This window comes from Protopterus annectens, chromosome 9.part0 (genome assembly GCF_019279795.1).
Source record: "Protopterus annectens isolate FY-2018-M chromosome 9.part0, PAN1.0, whole genome shotgun sequence".
In the NCBI taxonomy this organism is placed as follows: domain Eukaryota; kingdom Metazoa; phylum Chordata; order Ceratodontiformes; family Protopteridae; genus Protopterus; species Protopterus annectens.
Window position 1 is genome coordinate 839,248,703 of NC_056743.1, and position 10,856 is coordinate 839,259,558.

A 10,856-nucleotide genomic window follows, 5' to 3' on the forward strand; every position below is an offset into this window, starting at 1 on the left:
ATTTGCTTTACTGGCTGGTTTCTCTTCTCCTGCAGTATTTTTAGGATGGTGACATCATCAGACTTTCCAAAGAGGAATGTACCTCTTTTAGTGTGTTTTCACAGTCTCCAAAAAGGGCACTCCTTTCAAAGACAATTGCACACATACACCCCCCCCCACACACACACACACTGTTTGCAGGATTCAAACCCCTTTTTAACTATGTTATGATTCTAGGGAGTGATGCATTAACACGGCACACTATTTGCTTGATTGGCTAGTTTCTCTTCTCCTGTTGTATTTGTAGGATGGTGACATGATCAGACTTTCCAAGGAGGAATGTACCTCTTTAAATGTGTTTTCAGTCTCCAAAAAGGGCACTCATTTCAAAGACAATTGCACACATACACACACACACACACGCACACACACGCACACACACACACACACACACACACACACACACACACACACACACACACACACACACACACACACACACACACACACACACACACACACACACACTCACTGTTTGCAGGATTTAAACCCCTATCTAACTATGTCATGATACTAGAGAAAGACGCACTAACAAGCGGTGCACTATTTGCATTACTGGCTGGTTTCTCTTCTCCTGCAGTATTTGTAGGATGGTGACATCATCAGACTTTCCAAAGAGGAATGTAGCTCTTTTAGTGTGTTCTCAGTCTCCAAAAAGGACACTCCTTTCAAAGACAATTGCACACATACACACTCTCTCACTGTTTGCAGAATTCAAACTCCTACCTAATTATGTTATGATACTAGAGAGAGACACACTAACACGGCACGCTATTTGCTTTACTGGCTGGTTTCTCCTGCAGTATTTGTAGGATGGTGACATCATCAGACTTTCCAAAGAGGAATGTACCTCTTTTAGTGTGTTTTCACAGTCTCCAAAAAGGACACTCCTTTCAAAGACAATTGCACACATACACACACACACACACACACACACACACACACACACACACACACACACACACACACACACACACACACTCACTGTTTGCAGAATTCAAACCCCTACTTAACTATGTTATGACACTAGAGAGAGAGATGCACTAACATGGTGCGCTATTTGCGCACTAACACGGTGCTCTATTTGCTTTACTGGCTGGTTTCTTTTCTCCTGCAGTATTTGTAGGATGGTGACATCATCAGACTTTCCAAAGAGGAATGTACCTCCTTTACTGAGTTTTCTCAGTCTCCAAAAAGGGAACACCTCTCAATGGAAATTGCACACATTCACACTCCTGCAGTATTTGTAGGATGGTGACATCATCAGACTTTCCAAAGAGGAATGTACCTCTTTCATTGTGTTTTCACAGTCTCCAAAAGGGCACTCCTTTTAAAGACAATTGCACATATACACACACACAGTTTGCAGGATTCAAGCCCCTACCTAACTATGTTATGATACTAGATAGAGATGCACTAACACGGCGCACTATTTGCTTTAGGGCACAATATTTGCTTTACTGGCTGGTTTCTCTTCTCCTGCAGTATTTGTAGGATGGTGACATCATCAAACTTTCCAAAGAGGAATGTACCTCTTTCAGTGAGTTTTCACAGTCTCCAAAAAGGGCACTCCTTTCAAAGACAATTGCACACATACACACACACACACACACACACACACACACACACACACACACACACACACACACACACACACACACACACTCACTGTGTGCAGGATTTAAACCCATATCAAACTATGTTATGATACTAGACAGAGATGCACTAACACGGCGCACTATTTGCTTTAGGGTGCACTATTTGCTTTACTGGCTGGTTTCTCTTCTCCTGCAGTATTTGTAGGATGGTGACATCATCAGACTTTCCAAAGAGGAATGTACCTCTTTTAGTGTATTTTCACAGTCCCCAAAAAGGACACCCCTTTCAAAGACAATTGCACACATACACAGACACTCTCACTGTTTGCAGAATTCAAACCCCTAATTAATTATGTTATGATACTAGAGAGAGACGCACTAAGATGGCGCGCTATTGGATTTACTGGCTGGTTTTTATTCTCCTGCAGTATTTGTAGGATGGTGACATCATCAGACTTTCCAAAAAGGAATGTACCTCTTTTAGTGTGATTTCACAGTCTCCAAAAAGGACACTCCTTTCAAAGACAATTGCACACATACACGCACACTCACACTCACAGTTTGCAGAATTCAAACCCCTACCTAACTATGTTATGATACTAGAGAGAGACACACTAACATGGTGTGCTATTTGCGCACTAACATGGTGCGCTATTTGCTTTAGGGTGCACTATTTGCTTTACTGACTGGTTTCTCTTCTCCTGCAGTATTTGTGGGATGGTGACATCATCAGACTTTCCAAAGAGGGATGTACCTCTTTCAGTGTGTTTTCACAGTCTCCAAAAAGGGCACTCCTTTCAAAGACAATTGCACACATATACACACACACGCACACACACACTCACTGTGTGCAGGATTTAAACCCATATCTAACTATGTTATGATACTAGATAGAGATGCACTAACACGGCGCACTATTTGCTTTAGGGCGCACTATTTGCTTTACTGGCTGGTTTCTCTTCACCTGCAGTATTTGTAGGATGGTGACATCATCAGACTTTCCAAAGAGGAATGTACCTCTTTTAGTGTGTTTTCACAGTCTCCAAAAAGGACCCCCCTTTCAAAGACAATTGCACACATACACACACACTCTCACTGTTTGCAGAATTCAAACCCCTAATTAATTATGTTATGATACTAGAGAAAGACGCACTAAGATGGTGCGCTATTTGCTTTACTGGCTGGTTTTTCTTCTCCTGCAGTATTTGTAGGATGGTGACATCATCAGACTTTCCAAAGAGGAATGTACCTCTTTTAGTGTGATTTCACAGTCTCCAAAAAGGACACTCCTTTCAAAGACAATTGCACACATACACACACACTCACAGTTTGCAGAATTCAAACCCCTACCTAACTATGTTATGATACTAGAGAGAGACACATTAACACAGTGTGTTTTTTGCTTTACTGACTGTTTTCCCTTCTCCTGCAGTATTTGAAGGATGGTGACATCATCAGACTTTCCCTAGAAGAATGTACCTCTTTTAGTGTGTTTTCACAGTCTCCAAAAAGGACACTCCTTTCAAAGACAATTGTACACATACACTCACACTCACACACACACTGTTTGCAGAATTCAAACCCCTACCTAACTATGTTATGATATTAGAGAGAGAGATGCACTAACACGGCGCACTATTTGCTTTACTGGCTGGTTTCTCTTCTTCTGCAGTGTTTGTAGGATGGTGACATCATCAGACTTTCCAAAGAGGAATGTACATCTTTCAGTGTGTTTTCACAGTCTCCAAAACGGGCACTCCTTTCAAAGACAATTGCACACACACACTCACTGTTTGCAGAATTCAAACCCATACCTAACTATGTTATGATACTAGAGAGAGACGCACTAACACAGTACGCTATTTGCACACTAACACAGCGTGCTATTTGCTTTACTGGCTGGTTTCGCTTCTCCTGCAGTATTTATAGAATGATGACATCATCAGACTTTCCAAAGAGGAATGTACCTCTTTTAGTGTGTTTTCACAGTCTCCAAAAAAAGCACTCCTTTCAAAGACAATTGCACACATACACCCCCCCCACACACACACACACTGTTTGCAGGATTCAAACCCCATTTTAACTATGTTATGATACTAGGGAGTGATGCATTAACACGGCACGCTATTTGCTTGATTGCCTAGTTTCTCTTCTCCTGTTGTATTTGTAGGATGGTGACATCATCAGACTTTCCAAGGAGGAATGTACCTCTTTAAGTGTGTTTTCAGTCTCCAAAAAAAGGGCACTCCTTTAAAAGACAATTGCACACACACACACACACACTCACTGTTTGCAAGATTCAAACCCCTACCTAACTATGTTATGATACTAGAAAGAGACACACTAACATGGCGCACTATTTGCCTTATTGGCTGGTTTCTCTTCTGCAATATTTGTAGGATGGTGACATCATCAGACTTTCCAAAGAGGAATGTACCTCTTTAAGTGTGTTTTCACAGTCTCCAAAAACGGTACTCCTTTCAAAGACAATTGCACACACACACACACACACACACACACACACACACACACACACACACACACACACACACACACACACACACACACTCACTGTTTGCAGAATTCAAACCCCTACCTAACTATGTTATGATACTAGAGAGAGATGCACTAACACGGCACTCTATTTGCGTGCTAACACAGCGCCCTATTTGCTTTACTGGCAGGTTTCCTTTCTCCTGCAGTATTTGTAGGATGGTGACATCATCAGACTTTCCAAAGAGGAATGTACCTCGTTTACTGAGTTTTCTCAGTCTCCAAAAAGGGAACACCTCTCAATGGAAATTGCACACATTCACACTCCTGCAGTATTTGTAGGATGGTGACATCATCAGACTTTCCAAAGAGGAATGTACCTCCTTCATTGTGTTTTCACAGTCTCCAAAAGGGCACTCCTTTTAAAGACAATTGCACATATACACACACACAGTTTGCAGGATTCAAGCCCCTACCTAACTATGTTATGATACTAGATAGACATGCACTAACACGGCGCACTATTTGCTTTAGGGCGCAATATTTGCTTTACTGGCTGGTTTCTCTTCTCCTGCAGTATTTGTAGGATGGTGACATCATCAAACTTTCCAAAGAGGAATGTACCTCTTTCAGTGAGTTTTCACAGTCTCCAAAAAGGGCACTCCTTTCAAAGACAATTGCACACATACACACACACACACACACACACACACACACACACACACACACACAGACACACACACGCACACACACGCACACACACACACACACACACACACACTCACTGTGTGCAGGATTTAAACCCATATCAAACTATGTTATGATACTAGATAGAGATGCACTAACACGGCGCACTATTTGCTTTAGGGTGCACTATTTGCTTTACTGGCTGGTTTTTCTTCTCCTGCAGTATTTGTAGGATGGTGACATCATCAGACTTTCTAAAGAGGAATGTACCTTTTTTAGTGTGTTTTCACAGTCTCCAAAAAGGACACCCCTTTCAAAGACAATTGCACACATACACACACTCTCACTGTTTGCAGAATTCAAACCCCTAATTAATTATGTTATGATACTAGAGAGAGACACACTAAGATGGCGCGCTATTTGCTTTACTGGCTGGTTTTTATTCTCCTGCAGTATTTGTAGGATGGTGACATCATCAGACTTTCCAAAAAGGAATGTACCTCTTTCAGTGTGTTTTCACAGTCTCCAAAAAGGGCGCTCCTTTCAAAGACAATTGCACACATACACACACACTCACACTCACAGTTTGCAGAATTCAAACCCCTACCTAACTATGTTATGATACAAGAGAGAGACACACTAACATGGTGCGCTATTTGCGCACTAACATGGTGCGCTATTTGCTTTAGGGCGAACTATTTGCTTTACTGACTGGTTTCTCTTCTCCTGCAGTATTTGTGGGATGGTGACATCATCAGACTTTCCAAAGAGGGATGTACCTCTTTCAGTGTGTTTTCACAGTCTCCAAAAAGGGCACTCCTTTCAAAGACAATTGCACACATATACACACACACGCACACACACACTCACTGCGTGCAGGATTTAAACCCATATCTAACTATGTTATGATACTAGATAGAGATGCACTAACACGGCGCACTATTTGCTTTAGGGCGCACTATTTGCTTTACTGGCTGGTTTCTCTTCGCCTGCAGTATTTGTAGGATGGTGACATCATCAGACTTTCCAAAGAGGAATGTACCTCCTTTAGTGTGTTTTCACAGTCTTCAAAAAGGACACCCCTTTCAAAGACAATTGCACACATACACACACTCTCACTGTTTTCAGAATTCAAACCCCTAATTAATTATTTTATGATACTAGAGAAAGACTCACTAAGATGGTGCGCTATTTGCTTTACTGGCTGGTTTTTCTTCTCCTGCAGTATTTGTAGGATGGTGACATCATCAGACTTTCCAAAGAGGAATGTACCTCTTTTAGTGTGATTTCACAGTCTCCAAAAAGGACACTCCTTTCAAAGACAATTGCACACATACACACACACTCTCAGTTTGCAGAATTCAAACCCCTACCTAACTATGTTATGATACTAGAGAGAGAGAGACGCACTAACATAGCGCGTTATTTGCGCACTAACATGGTGCGCTATTTGCTTTAGGGCGCACTATTTGCTTTACTGGCTGGTTTCTCATCTCCTGCAGTATTTGTGGGATGGTGCCATCATCAGACTTTCCAAAGAGGAATGTACCTCTTTCAGTGTGTTTTCACAGTCTCCAAAAAGGACACTCCTTTCAAAGACAATTGCACGCATACACACTCACAGTTTGCAGGATTCAAACCACTACCTAACTATGTTATGATACTAGAGAGAGAGAGAGACGCACTAACACGGTGCACTATTTACTTTAGGGCGCACTATTTGCTTTACTGGCTGGTTTCTCTTCTCCTGCAGTATTTGTAGGATGGTGACATCATCAGACTTTCCAAAGAGGAATGTACCTCTTTCAGTGTGTTTTCACAGTCTCCAAAAAGGACAGTCCTTTCAAAGACAATTGCACACACACACACACACACACACACACACACACACACACACACACACACACACACACACACACACATACTCACTGTTTGCAGAATTCAAACCCCTCAAACCCCTACCTAACTATGTTATGATATGAGAAAGAGAGAGACGCACTAACACGGTGTGCTCTTTGCTTTACTGGTTGGTTTCTCTTCTCCTGCAGTATTTGTAGGATGGTGACATCATCAGACTTTCCAAAGAGGAATGTACCTCTTTTAGTGTGTTTTCACAGTCTCCAAAAAGGGCACTCCTTTCAAAGACAGTTGCACACATACACCCCCCCCACACACACACACACACACAGTTTGCAGGATTCAAACCCCTTTTTAACTATGTTATGATACTAGGGAGTGATGCATTAATACGGCACGCTATTTGCTTGATTGGCTAGTTTCTCTTCTCTTGTTGTATTTGTAGGTTGGTGACATCATCAGACTTTCCAAGAAGGAATGTACCTCTTTCAGTGTGTTTTCAGTCTCCAAAAAAAGGGCACTCCTTTAAAAGACAATTGCACACACACACACTCACTGTTTGCAAGATTCAAACCCCTACCTAACTATGTTATGATACTAGAAAGAGACACACTAACATGGTGCACTATTTGCTTTATTGGCTGGTTTTTCTTCTGCAATATTTGTAGGATGGTGACATCATCAGACTTTCCAAAGAGGAATGTACCTCTTTAAGTGTGTTTTCACAGTCTCCAAAAACGGCACTCCTTTGAAAGACAATTGCACACACACACACACACACACACACACACACACACACACACACACACACACACACACACACTCACTGTTTGCAGAATTCAAACCCCTACCTAACTATGTTATGATACTAGAGAGAGATGCACTAACACGGCGCTCTATTTGCGTGCTAACACAGCACCCTATTTGCTTTACTGGCTGGTTTCCTTTCACCTGCTGTATTTGTAGGATGGTGACATCATCAGACTTTCCAAAGAGGAATGTACCTTGTTTACTGAGTTGTCCCAGTCTCCAAAAAGGGAACAACTCTCAAAGGAAACTGCACACATACACACTCCTGCAGTACTTGTAGGATGGTGACATCATCAGACTTTCCAAAGAGGAATGTACCTCTTTAAGTGTGTTTTCACAGTCTCCAAAAAGGGCACTCCTTTCAAAGACAATTGCCCACATACACATATCCTCCCACACACGCACGCACACTCACTGTTTGCAGGTTTCATACCCCTTCTTAAATATGTTATGATACCAGAGAGTGACGCATTAACACAGCGTGCTATTTGATTTACTGGCTGGTTTTCCTTCTCCTGCTGTATTTGTAGGATGGTGACATCATCAGACTTTCCAAAGAGGAATGTACCTCTTTCAGTGTGCTTTCACAGTCTCCAAAAAGGGCACTGCTGTCAAAGACAATTGCACACATACATGCACAGTCACTCACAGTTTGCAAGATTCAAACGCCTACTCTATGTTATGATACTAGAGAGAAACCCCTACCTAACTATGTTATGATACTAGAGAAAGACGCACTATTTGCTTTACTGGATGGTTTCTCTTCTCGTGCAGTATTTGCAGCATGGTGACATCATCAGACTTTCCAAAGAGGAATGTACCTCTTTCAGTGTGTTTTCACAGTCTCCAAAAAGGGCACTCATTTCAAAGACAATTACATACACACACACACACACACACACACACACACACACACACACACACACACACACACACACACACACACACACACTCACTGTTTGCAGGATTTAAACCCCTATCTAACTATGTCATGATACTAGAGAAAGACGCACTAACACGCGGTGCACTATTTGCTTTACTGGCTGGTTTCTCTTCTCCTGCAGTATTTGTAGGATGGTGACATCATCAGACTTTCCAAAGAGGAATGTACCTCTTTTAGTGTGTTTTCACAGTCTCCAAAAAGGACACTCCTTTCAAAGACAATTGCACACATACACACACTCTCACTGTTTGCAGAATTCAAACCCCTAATTAATTATGTTATGATACTAGAGAGAGACACACTAACATGGCACGCTATTTGCTTTACTGGCTGGTTTCTCCTGCAGTATTTGTAGGATGGTGACATCATTAGACTTTCCAAAGAGGAATGTACCTCTTATAGTGTGTTTTCACAGTCTCCAAAAAGGACACTCCTTTCAAAGACAATTGCACACATACACACATACACACACACACACACACACACACACACACACACACACACACACACACACACACACACACACACACACACACACACACACGCACACTCACTGTTTGCAGAATTCAAACCCCTACTTAACTATGTTATGACACTAGAGAGAGATGCACTAACATGGTGCTCTATTTGCGCACTAACACGGCGCGCTATTTGCTTTACTGGCTGGTTTCCTTTCTCCTGCAGTATTTGTAGGATGGTGACATCATCAGACTTTCCAAAGAGGAATGTACCTCCTTTACTGAGTTTTCTCAGTCTCCAAAAAGGGAACACCTCTCAACGGAAATTGCACACATTCACACTCCTGCAGTATTTGTAGGATGGTGACATCATTAGACTTTCCAAAGAGGAATGTACCTCTTTTAGTGTGTTTTCACAGTCTCCAAAAAGGGCACTCCTTTCAAAGACAATTGCTCACATACACACATCCCCGCCACACACACTCACTGTTTGCAGGATTCAAACCCCATCCTAACTATGTTATGATACTAAAGAGTGATGGATTAACACAGTGCACTATTTGCTTTACTTGCTGGTTTCACTTCTCCTGCGGTATTTGTAGGATGGTGACATCATCAGACTTTCCAAAGAGGAATGTACCTCTTTTATTGTGTTTTCACAGTCTCCAAAAGGGCACTCCTTTTAAAGACAATTGCAAATATACACACACACAGTTTGCAGGATTCAAGCCCCTACCTAACTATGTTATGATACTAGATAGAGATGCACTAACACGGCGCACTATTTGCTTTAGGGCGCAATATTTGCTTTACTGGCTGGTTTCTCTTCTCCTGCAGTATTTGTAGGATGGTGACATCATCAAACTTTCCAAAGAGGAATGTACCTCTTTCAGTGTGTTTTCACAGTCTCCAAAAAGGGCACTCCTTTCAAAGACAATTGCACACATATATATATACACACACACACACACACACACACACACACACACACACACACACACACACACACACACACACTGTGTGTGCAGGATTTAAACCCATATCTAACTTTGTTATGATACTAGATAGAGATGCACTAACATGGCGCACTATTTGCTTTAGGGCGCACTATTTGCTTTACTGGCTGGTTTCTCTTCTCCTGCAGTATTTGTAGGATGGTGACATCATCAGACTTTCCAAAGAGGAATGTACCTCTTTTAGTGTGTTTTCACAGTCTCCAAAAAGGACACCCCTTTCAAAGACAATTGCACACATGCACACACTCTCACTGTTTGCAGAATTCAAACCCCTAATTATTTATGTTATGATACTAGAGAGAGACGCACTAAGATGGCACGCTATTTGCTTTACTGGCTGGTTTTTCTTCTCCTGCAGTATTTGTAGGATGGTGACATTATCAGACTTTCCAAAGAGGAATGTACCTTTTTTAGTGTGTTTTCACTGTCTCCAAAAAGGACACTCCTTTCAAAGACAATTGCACACATACACACACACTCACACTCACAGTTTGCAGAATTCAAACCCCTACCTAACTATGTTATGATACTAGAGACAGCCGCACTAACATGGCATGCTATTTGCACACTAACATGGTGTGCTATTTGCTTTAGTGCGCACTATTTGCTTTACTGGCTGGTTTCTCTTCTCCTGCAGTATTTGTGGGATGGTGACATCATCAGACTTTCCAAAGAGGAATGTACCTTTTTCAGTGTGTTTTCACAGTCTCCAAAAAGGGCACTCCTTTCAAAGACAATTGCACACATACACACACACAGTTTTCTGGATTCAAACCCCTACCTAACTATGTTATGATACTAGAGAGAGACACACTAACACGGTGCACTATTTACTTTAGGGCGCACTATTTGCTTTACTGGCTGGTTTCTCTTCTCCTGCAGTATTTGTAGGATGGTGACATCATCAGACTTTCAAAAGAGAAATGTACCTCTTTCAGTGTGTTTTTACAGTCTC